Below are 9,673 nucleotides of genomic sequence, written 5' to 3'. Positions count from 1 at the left end.
ACAATCTGTGCTCAAGCATCAGGCCCTGCCAACACAAGTCTGCACAGAGGTCTGGCAATCATGGGCCCCTGACTAGGCCCCTGACCGCCCACAGTGGGGCCCAAAATCATAGGGCCCTCGGAGCTCTGGGCACTCAAGAGTGCAGCCCAGTGCAACTGCACTTTCTGCATTGCGTTGATTCTCTAATGAATCTGGCATCTTGGGAGATTTAGCATATGGGTTTCGCACTACTTGAATACCAAACACAGTTTAAGAGTTATTGCTATCAGGCACCCCTCCTCCAACTGCGATATAATTGCAGTATTCGCTCCATGACTTTGATTTGATTTGTCATTCCAGCCACTATTGGTGAAAAAAGTATACACAGACCTCAAATATTAAAATGATTAGTTGCTCAAGTTGCTGTGACAGTGTGACCTTATGCAAAGAAACGGACACATGGCCGTTTGTGATTATTTAGGAATTCCTCTCATTTGGGTTAGTGGGGGACTTCAATTTGTGATTTATTTTAGATATATATTCCAATTCCCCTCCATCTCCCGTGCATAGTTAATGAAGCAGTGCACTTTGCTTAAACTCATACTGTTACTTATTAATGTATTAAAGAAACATGCCAACGATTCCTTATTAACGTGGGTGACAGCCAGGCCCTACCAGTTGAATTTAGAATGAACTAGCTACTACCGGCAAAAAAAAGATTATGATGAATGCTTACAAACTTAAAGAAGTGTCTCATTCAGTGACAGATATATCATTAGTGTTCACTCGAATCTCACACGAGTATCTTTTCAAAAAGCATGCAAGCTGGCTCATTACTTTTGATAGACAACTGTTCAACTTTTAGTTGTTGACTAAACATAAACGGACATGAAAATATGTTATGCAGAAAAACTTTTCTAAGACAGGATAACGACTTTTTAAAATTGTGCTTCTCCAGAAACCTGTTATAAGGTTGCACTTAAGCAAAAGTTGCCTTCTTCATGTCGGCAGGATGATTGCATTGTACAGCAGCGCCAGCCGTACACAACAGAGAACAGGATATTTATCAAGTAAACAAATAAATGCATTGGACTAAAAACTTTTCACGTTTTTATAGTTGCATTTTAATTAATTTAGTTTAATTGTTAGTTTGTTTTAATCTAACATGCAATAAAATATATTTTTTATTTCATACAATAGAAAAGCTTCTGCTGGAGGCTATTCGTCATTCAAAGGCAGAGACTGTGGAGGTAGAAATTAGCATGTGGCAGGCCGCCACAGTCTAATACATTGATGGGAAACCCTGAGTGAAGTGAACCATCACACCCACATAGGCTGTAACCCAAGGTCTCCAGAGCGGGTCAAAGCCAGCGGTTGCTGGGCCCTTTGCCGTCTGGAGCCAACCCAGCCGGTTAGTCTGAGCTAAAGTGCATGTCGGCATTTTCAACACTTTTGGGAAAATGCACAACCTTATTTTCCCGTTTCATTCCACTGCGTTTGCTCAACCTTACATTTTTTTCACAAGTTTACTTTTGCCGAATGGTAAGCCATCACATGTCATGATGCACTGAACGCAAGTATGTTTGCCACAAACAGTGTGTCAGTGTATAGCCAAGTTGACAAGTACATTAGATACTTTCCAGCAGGTATGAGCATAATCAACATGGCTGAACCCTATGGTTTGTCAATATCTGATGGCACATTTAGTCTTACTCTGTAAAGACACTGCCACATCTTGTTGGGGCTCGTCCATCAGTCAGAGGTTATTTATTGGTTCTATAAAACCAATAAATGTAACTATTATGGATGGAACCATGTAGCTGCTAAATCAGTAGTAAAAACCGCAGTGGTCCACAAAAGAGGTTTATAACGTATCATTCCCTGGGTCCATGGAGGCGCTCTGGGCACAACTTTATTAGTGCCATTACATTCTTCACCTTCCTTTTCTGTTTAAGTCAATGCCAAAGGCCAAGTGGCATTTTGTATTTTGGAGGTATGCATCCATATCTGCCACAGTGCTGAAATCATAGAAGTGCAAGAAAGCCCAATTTAGGGTTCCGTCTGTCCCGTGTTGGACTAAGGGATACATCACTATGTTGGCAACCAGCACACTGTGCCAGTATTCACCGAAACTTTAAACTATGCCATTTTATTAAAAACATTGTCCTGTTCGCCTCTTTCGATGCAAAAACATATTAGTCACTAGTTTGCAGGTATGTGTTTCAAATAAAATAGGTACGTTTGACAACTTTTAGTGGCTGGCCCCTTCGTTCAACAAGTTAAACATTAATGTCCCGAGAACGTCCCGACATCAAGGCGAAAGAGATATTTCGGCATTTGATTTCGAGTTTTGAAGTACTTCTTGCATTCCTAATTAAAACGTGTATACTTTCTCCCTCTTCTTGGATCCCTAGCTTAACATGTATTGCAAATAATCATGCTGTCGGCCTCTGCGACTTTGAAAACATCCAAACAACAAACAGGCAATGATATTATTGCATTATCATACCAATCTGACGTTTAAAATTAGACATTCTTAGACATTTTTAAATATACATATTTGTTTATGAATTCTTTAAAATTCTATATATATTTTTTTTAAATAACCTTTTTCTCATTTTGTTTTTCTTTTAAAAAAAAACTTTTTAAAAAAAAACACTTATTTTGAGAGCCTCTAACCCCAATTTTGTTGCACTTTGTGCAATGACAATAAAGAGATTCTGATTCTGATTCTGATATGTTTGCCGTTTTTCTCCCCAAGTTACTATGCCAACACTGCATGACTCTACTTAGGTTCAATTAAGTTCCATGTAGCTGCATCTCTTGCTGGAATTGCTAATCATTCTGTGTATTTTGGTGAATTGTATTTGTAAAGCCCTTGATAATATTGAGAATAACAAATTCTTTCACAGACCCACATCAAATTACACCAACCCCAAGCCCTCTTAAAGGGCAAGAAAAAGACCCTTGATTTTCTAAAGTAACAGAAGAAGTTATATCTTCCCTCAGGGACCTTTAGAGTGCATTTAGTGTTGAATGGGCAAGACAACTTGATATTCATTTATTCATTGTGACTATTTTTTTTTTATGAACTGGCTGCATTTAGACACCGTTTTGGGAATCACATTTCCATGCGAGCAGTGATGGTCTCAAAAACTTTAACACATAGGCCCTTTTCACCCTGTGCGCCATCTGATGAGTTCATGAATCCTTCAATCGAAGCTCAACTCAGATCCACATTAGAATTCTTCCCCCGAAAAAAGTATTCTAATGGACAGAAATAAAGTCATGCGTCAGGCCCCTCTGGGCTCCCCTCTGTTCCACCATGGCTTTCCTCAGAGAATTCCTCCATCGATCCAGGGGAATCAGGCCCATGGCATTGAGAGTTACTGTTATTCAGATTAAAGGCTAAAAAGTCTATGCACTATTGTATTTAATCAATGCATTTCTACACCTCATTATTTATTCACAAGGGATTCTCATAAACAGGACTAAACAGCAAAAGCGTAGCTGTGCTCTGTGATAAACGCTCAGGAGTGCAGATATTATAATCTAGCCTTTAACGGTTTACCCTAAAGGACATCCGGTTTCACTTTAAACGGCCTTAAAGAATCACACACATTGAATTCATTTAACAATGGAGGGAATACTTAATGTAGATCATTTAGAGTTTCCAGCTGATTGAAGGGAAAACGAGCACACGCTCTGTATTGTTAATGGCTGGCTATTAAGGCCAGCACCGCGGGCATGATACAGAAACACACTGATCATACGCTCATCATATGCTGTACATGAAAACTCAAACCACAGAGTGCAGGGAGATGCATTGTGAACTATTAGGCTGTTACTTAATGAACAAACGCAAAAGGCCATTAGGTCTCCAAGCCCTCAGGTGAAAGTCTACTGCATCAAGCCACGACTGAGGAGTCCGGTGCTTCACAATGGACTCCTGCCACTGCTGATTGACTTCCCTTAGGACAGTGTCTGCTCCATAATTGCCACAATGCAGCCACCGTCAAAAGTCTGCACGAAGCCATGTGTGTGCTTCAAGTGGGCCAAGGCCATAGTCTGATCTGATGCTATAAACGGACCATAGGGAAATATAAGACACCATCAACACAGATCACACGCAAGTTTCTCAATGCTGGGTGTCAATGTGGTTCACATTCATAGTAAAGAGTGTGTTAATTGCTTACCGAAGCTTGGCCAATTCTCTACCAGCTACTCCTAATAAATGCTGTATCATATTTTGTCCATTGCAACTCGTTGTTTACAAACTCGACAGTGCTGTACCTATAATAGCATTACAACTATATTGCATTGTGCTCCCCTGGTTTGGGAAGACTGTCATCAAGACAGGTTAGAAATATGGGCCACACCTCATGCTAAAGGCAACATTTGTCACCTACCTCCCCCCCATGAAGACAGATGTACTGTTATTACAGCATTCATTTTTAAAGCCCAACCCTTTCACACATCATGAGAGATTATTAGGCCAACGTGGAAAAGGGTAATTGTGGTGTTGAGTAACGATGCACGTCTAATAGGGTCTGTCCTTTTTGTTACCTGCTGTGCATGACATCGACTGTGTGGGAGGTACTTTTCTTTTTTCCTGGCACTTAGTACATTAAATCGGAAATTATATTTCCAAGAAAAAAAAAAGAAAAAATATGAAATGGGTTTTTAGAGATTGTGGGATAATAAAAAGAGCAACACTAAAACTGCCCTTTGACTCAAGCTCCTGTATTGAGCTGCTTAATAAATCTGAAAAAGATTATATGCTTTGGGATTCCAAGTCATAGGGTGCACACAGATCCACCTCCAATATAACCTCAGATAATGAATCAACACCACTGTACGCAATGTTCAGATACCACAGACGCTAAAATTGACCGATCGCAATGATAAAACAATTTTGCCAAAAACTCTGTAAGCAAAATGAAAACACTAAGAGCAGCCTGGGGCAGTTTGACCTAATGGAAATCATTGACACTAAGAACATGAGGATTTGTCCATCAAGCGGCCCCTTGCTCACTCCCTTCCTCTGTTCCGAATCCAGCCTCTGTACCCAGTGAGACAGGCTTGTAGCTGGACGCCCGCCAGGTACATAACAACAGCGTGACTGGGCAAATGCTTCTCCCTTGGCCCAGTCAACCCAGGAGAATGCAGAATCAAAGCCACGACGAGACAATCAGCCCTCCGCTCTGACATCACACCTCCGGCGGACCCCACACACATCGCCTCGCTCCGATTACAACTTAATCGGCGCAGATTCTGACTTCAAACAGCCACCGACGTTATACTATAACCAGCATCAAACTGAGATGGCAACGTTCATACACTCCCATGTTGATTCTTCTGAAGGAGTGCCTCTGGCTGTAGCGATAGCGTGGGTGGCAGTCAGTGCCCACTCTTGACAGGGCAAAGGAAGAAGCCGGAAGACCAGTGTATCTCCATCATAGCAAGAGAAAGCCAGAGCCATTGTGTATTATTGTTTATACGCCATGGTTAATTTAACAATTGGACGGATCAATCAAGAGAATAATAAAATCATAGCTATGAGGCCCTTGAGCCCTCATTCCTGGCTGGAGCACCATCGGTGCTGCCCCTGTTTCAGTGAGTATCTCTGAGCCAATGTGGTTGTGAGCTATCGGATGCATTACGTGCACACTTTGGTCTGATTCATCTACATGTTGACACCTGCATCAGTGTGTGTGTGTGTGTGTGTGTGTGTGTGTGTGTGTGTGTGTGTGTGTGTGTGTGCGTGTGTGTGTGTGTGTGTGTGTTTTAAAATTGCAAGTCAGGGCAAGGAAAAAACATTGGACATTGGACAAGTCTTACAGTAGATTTGTGAGGTGGAATAGAAGCATTACATTACTAAGCCTACAGTCCCTGACGCAATGAAGGAGGAAAGAAATCCACAATCTTGCATGTTGGCGTGAGGGAATTGTACTTTATCTGGCCCATATATCAGGGTTATTGGATTTCACTCTTGATATGGCCCATACACAATTTTTACCCTGCACCCGAGAGTGACAAGGGGTAGAGTGGTTGAAACGATCAGGGCTTTGAGCGCAGACTTGCTTGAAACAGGAGTTCCTGCCCACCCCCCCACCCAAACACACACACATACACATGCACGCACACGCACACACACACACACACACACACACACACACACACACACACACACACACACTATGAGTGGAATAGCTTTGGACAGTGCAGCTTTCTCATCTATGGAGATCCCTTAATTAAGCAAGACTGACCACTGAATTTGAGCACACCTCAGAAATACAGAATGCAGTGTCTCTGAGACCTCAAAGACAAGTGCTAATAAGGGCTTGGGGGGGGGGGCTTTTGTTTGCTAGACATTCACTCAGTAACTGAGGCAAGGTGTATTTTTGTTTTTTACTTACAAGCGGCGCCTGAGCGCCGAATATGTGAGGCGCATACAAATTTCCTGCGATTTCAATCCAGCGGCAATAGGGAGATTAGATGCTTGCAGTTAAATAGCCTGTGCAGTTTGGTTCGATTTTATTCCTTAAAACACTTTACAACGTGAATATAAGGAATGTCCTTGAACATCCTAAACCAAGATTAGGCCCACTCTATTTATAAAATAACATAATACTTCAGTAGGACCCTCACTTTATTAAAGGGGGTTTTATGCACACACATGTCAATGGCTAAACTCGTTATTGTAATAACGTGGAGACCTTGATGTAGCCTACACCACCCAATGACACGCAAGACAGACTTGTGTGCTTAACTGGAATATAGCTCATGCAGCACGTAAAACACGAATAGCCTACAAATTAGGCTGCATGAGTAGATGCGTTTAGGGGTCTGGGTCCATCTAGCGATGACCAATCAGAAAATAAGCGTTGAGAAGGCGGCTGAAAAAACAACAACAACAACCGCTCACTTTGTTTCCCAGACAAATAACACAATTCAACAAATGTTGACTAACCCATCGGTAGCCAATCGGTCTCTCTCAGGGGACACATACCGTTGGAAAGGGACGCTAGACAGAGCAGGAGAGTTCCTCTGCAATATCTTGCACCTGACATGGTAGTCATCCCAGATGCACGTAATCCCAGTCAAGTTATTTCTTCATATATCGCTTCCACGCGACGCGACTTTGAACACTTCTCCGGCAGTCCAAATGTCAATTTGTAGGCTACATTCATACATGTAAAAAGACATATGCCTACATGTATATCTTCGGCGCGACGCTGGATGTGCGCATATGTAGGAGTGGATGGGTTGCCCTTATGATTTGGTAATCTCTCTCTTTGGTCTCCCCGACATGTGTTCAATCAGAGTCTCCAAAAAAGGCACATGACGATATCGACTTGGACAACTAGTTGGAGTTCCAAAACGGGAAAAAGTTACAGGTATCCGGATTTAAATCCTCTCCCACGGTGTACCTGGGCGAAGCGGTCTACCGGGAGTGGAAAATACTGGCGTGCTAAACATCCAGCCAAGTCCACGTTTTGACGGGGTTCTCGTTTTGATGTGGTTCTCGCTGTGACAGTGTTCTCGTTTTGATGTGATTCTCGCAAAAATGAGGAAAACTCGTGCGATGGGCAACACAACGCGATGGCACGCGCCCGAGCCTTTTCGCGGGCACACCGCGTCTCTACTCAAAGAAGAAGAAAAAAAAGCTTGCGCCAAAATCTATCAGTGTCTTGACTAGCCTCGGTAAGGGTCCGGCTCCAAAAACCGGGTCGGGATTTTTGTGGGGAGAATCCAATGAGCCTCGATGGTCCGCACTTAATTCACCGGCTTAGATTTCTGAGTAAGCCAGGTGTAATGCCCATTGAAAATCCATGTCGCTCAAATAGAAGTGCCCCACTGTCACCCTTTGCGGTATTTTCGAATATCGAATTGATATCTCCAAGGAATGTGCTCCAAACACACCGGCTTCTTTCCGTCTTTCGTGCGCTTTTAAATACTTCCACCGGCACAGTGTTGCGACAGCGACTCAGTGAGCAGCAGCACGCTCATGACCGTCGGAGCTGGAGTCCAAGAACACGTTTGATTTCTGCAGCTATGACCAATAGTCCACTTTCACCGTAGTGCTGTTTGATGAATGAATGAGCGCTGGTCCGACACGAAATCGAAGATTCTCCAAAAGCCGAGATGTTCCCACATTTCACCGCACGGCTGAAAGTGGACACTGGGCACTGGGCATCGCAGTGGGTTTGTCACGTGACCGCAACCCCACAAGCACACACTCACACATATATATATATATATATATACACACATGCACACCGTGTAAAAGTACCCTCCGCTTACCAAGCTCGTCGTCAATAGGTGTACCTGTTATATTGAGTAGGTGTATGACGGGGGAAGATGGTAGACATTGGAGTAGCCTACTTGTCTTGAAAATACATGCCTATTAATGTAAATGTGTATTGACAATGAAAGAATGAGCCCAATACATGTGGAATAACATAGACCTACAACAGGACACACATGTATCCACCGAATAGGCCTACTGCCAATTAAGTTTTTATTGAATATAAAAAAATGTTCAATAAGCCCCTTTTGAACTGATCCTAAGTTGTCCCTGATTATAGATATATTGGTTCAGTGAGTTTCATTTTTTTAATTACTCCAGAATCACAACTAAAGGAAAAATAAAATTCTCAAAACAATACAAATGAAAGGGACCAAATGACTACAGCAACCATTAACCACCTAGAGATTTGTACTATAATTGCTGCATGGGTTTGCATATTAGAAAGTCTCCATCATAAAATGTATTTGCAATTAACTGGTCAACTAATTGCAATATAATTTAGCTGTGTGTGTGTGTGTGTGTGTGTGTGTGTGTGTGTGTGTGTGTGTGTGTGTGTGTGTGTGTGTGTGTGTGTGTGTGTGTGTGTGTCTGTGTGTCTGTGTGTGTAAAGATTTTGTTTTGTAGTAGATCCTTTACGGCCAGCACAAAATTGTCACACCAGGGATTCCATATTAGAAAACCCAATTGCTACAAATGGGTATAATTTTTAAACCATGTCATACCATCAGCAGTTGGATGATATTCCATTTAATTACTGTTACCATTTGTTGACCAAAAAAAACATTTCAAACCCTGAATTAAAATAAGAATTTGTTTTGAATGAGTAAGCTTTATCAATTTTGCCATGTACTCAGACCCCCTTGTCATATCAAGCTGCTTCTGTTGAGAGAGGAAATTGTTTCAAAAACAGGATTATGGGGTAACAATGCATCCACCAAGCTCAAAAAAGATTGCAAGATTCATTCCCAAAAAACACAATAATGTGGAAAATCATCAACTGAGCCTTCGTGAAGAGTAAACTAAAGATGTTCTCTCTTCAGCTCCTCATTAGAATGGGGAACCCCAGCAGCCATACAACAATTAACCCCTTTGGCAGATTGTCAATAGAAGGTGATTGCCTGCAATTGTTGTTTAAATTAAATTTAGGTTACATTTATGTTGGTCGCAGCACCAGCATGGTCAACGTATATTTACTTGACTAGCTGTGTTTACACTGGCACCCAGCAACACCTCTATCGAACAGACCCATAATTAATGTTATGAGCTGCCCCTGTATTTGTTAGCTCATGTGTATCCCGAGTTGACTTGCCCGGCAAACACAAATTAATATCAGAAGATGTTTAATATCCACACGACAGCTCCCTGCCTAAAAACAACAAA

The sequence above is a fragment of the Pollachius pollachius genome (genome assembly GCF_949987615.1).
Source record: "Pollachius pollachius genome assembly, chromosome: 6".
Lineage (NCBI taxonomy): Eukaryota > Metazoa > Chordata > Actinopteri > Gadiformes > Gadidae > Pollachius > Pollachius pollachius.
This window is presented reverse-complemented; position numbering follows the sequence as displayed.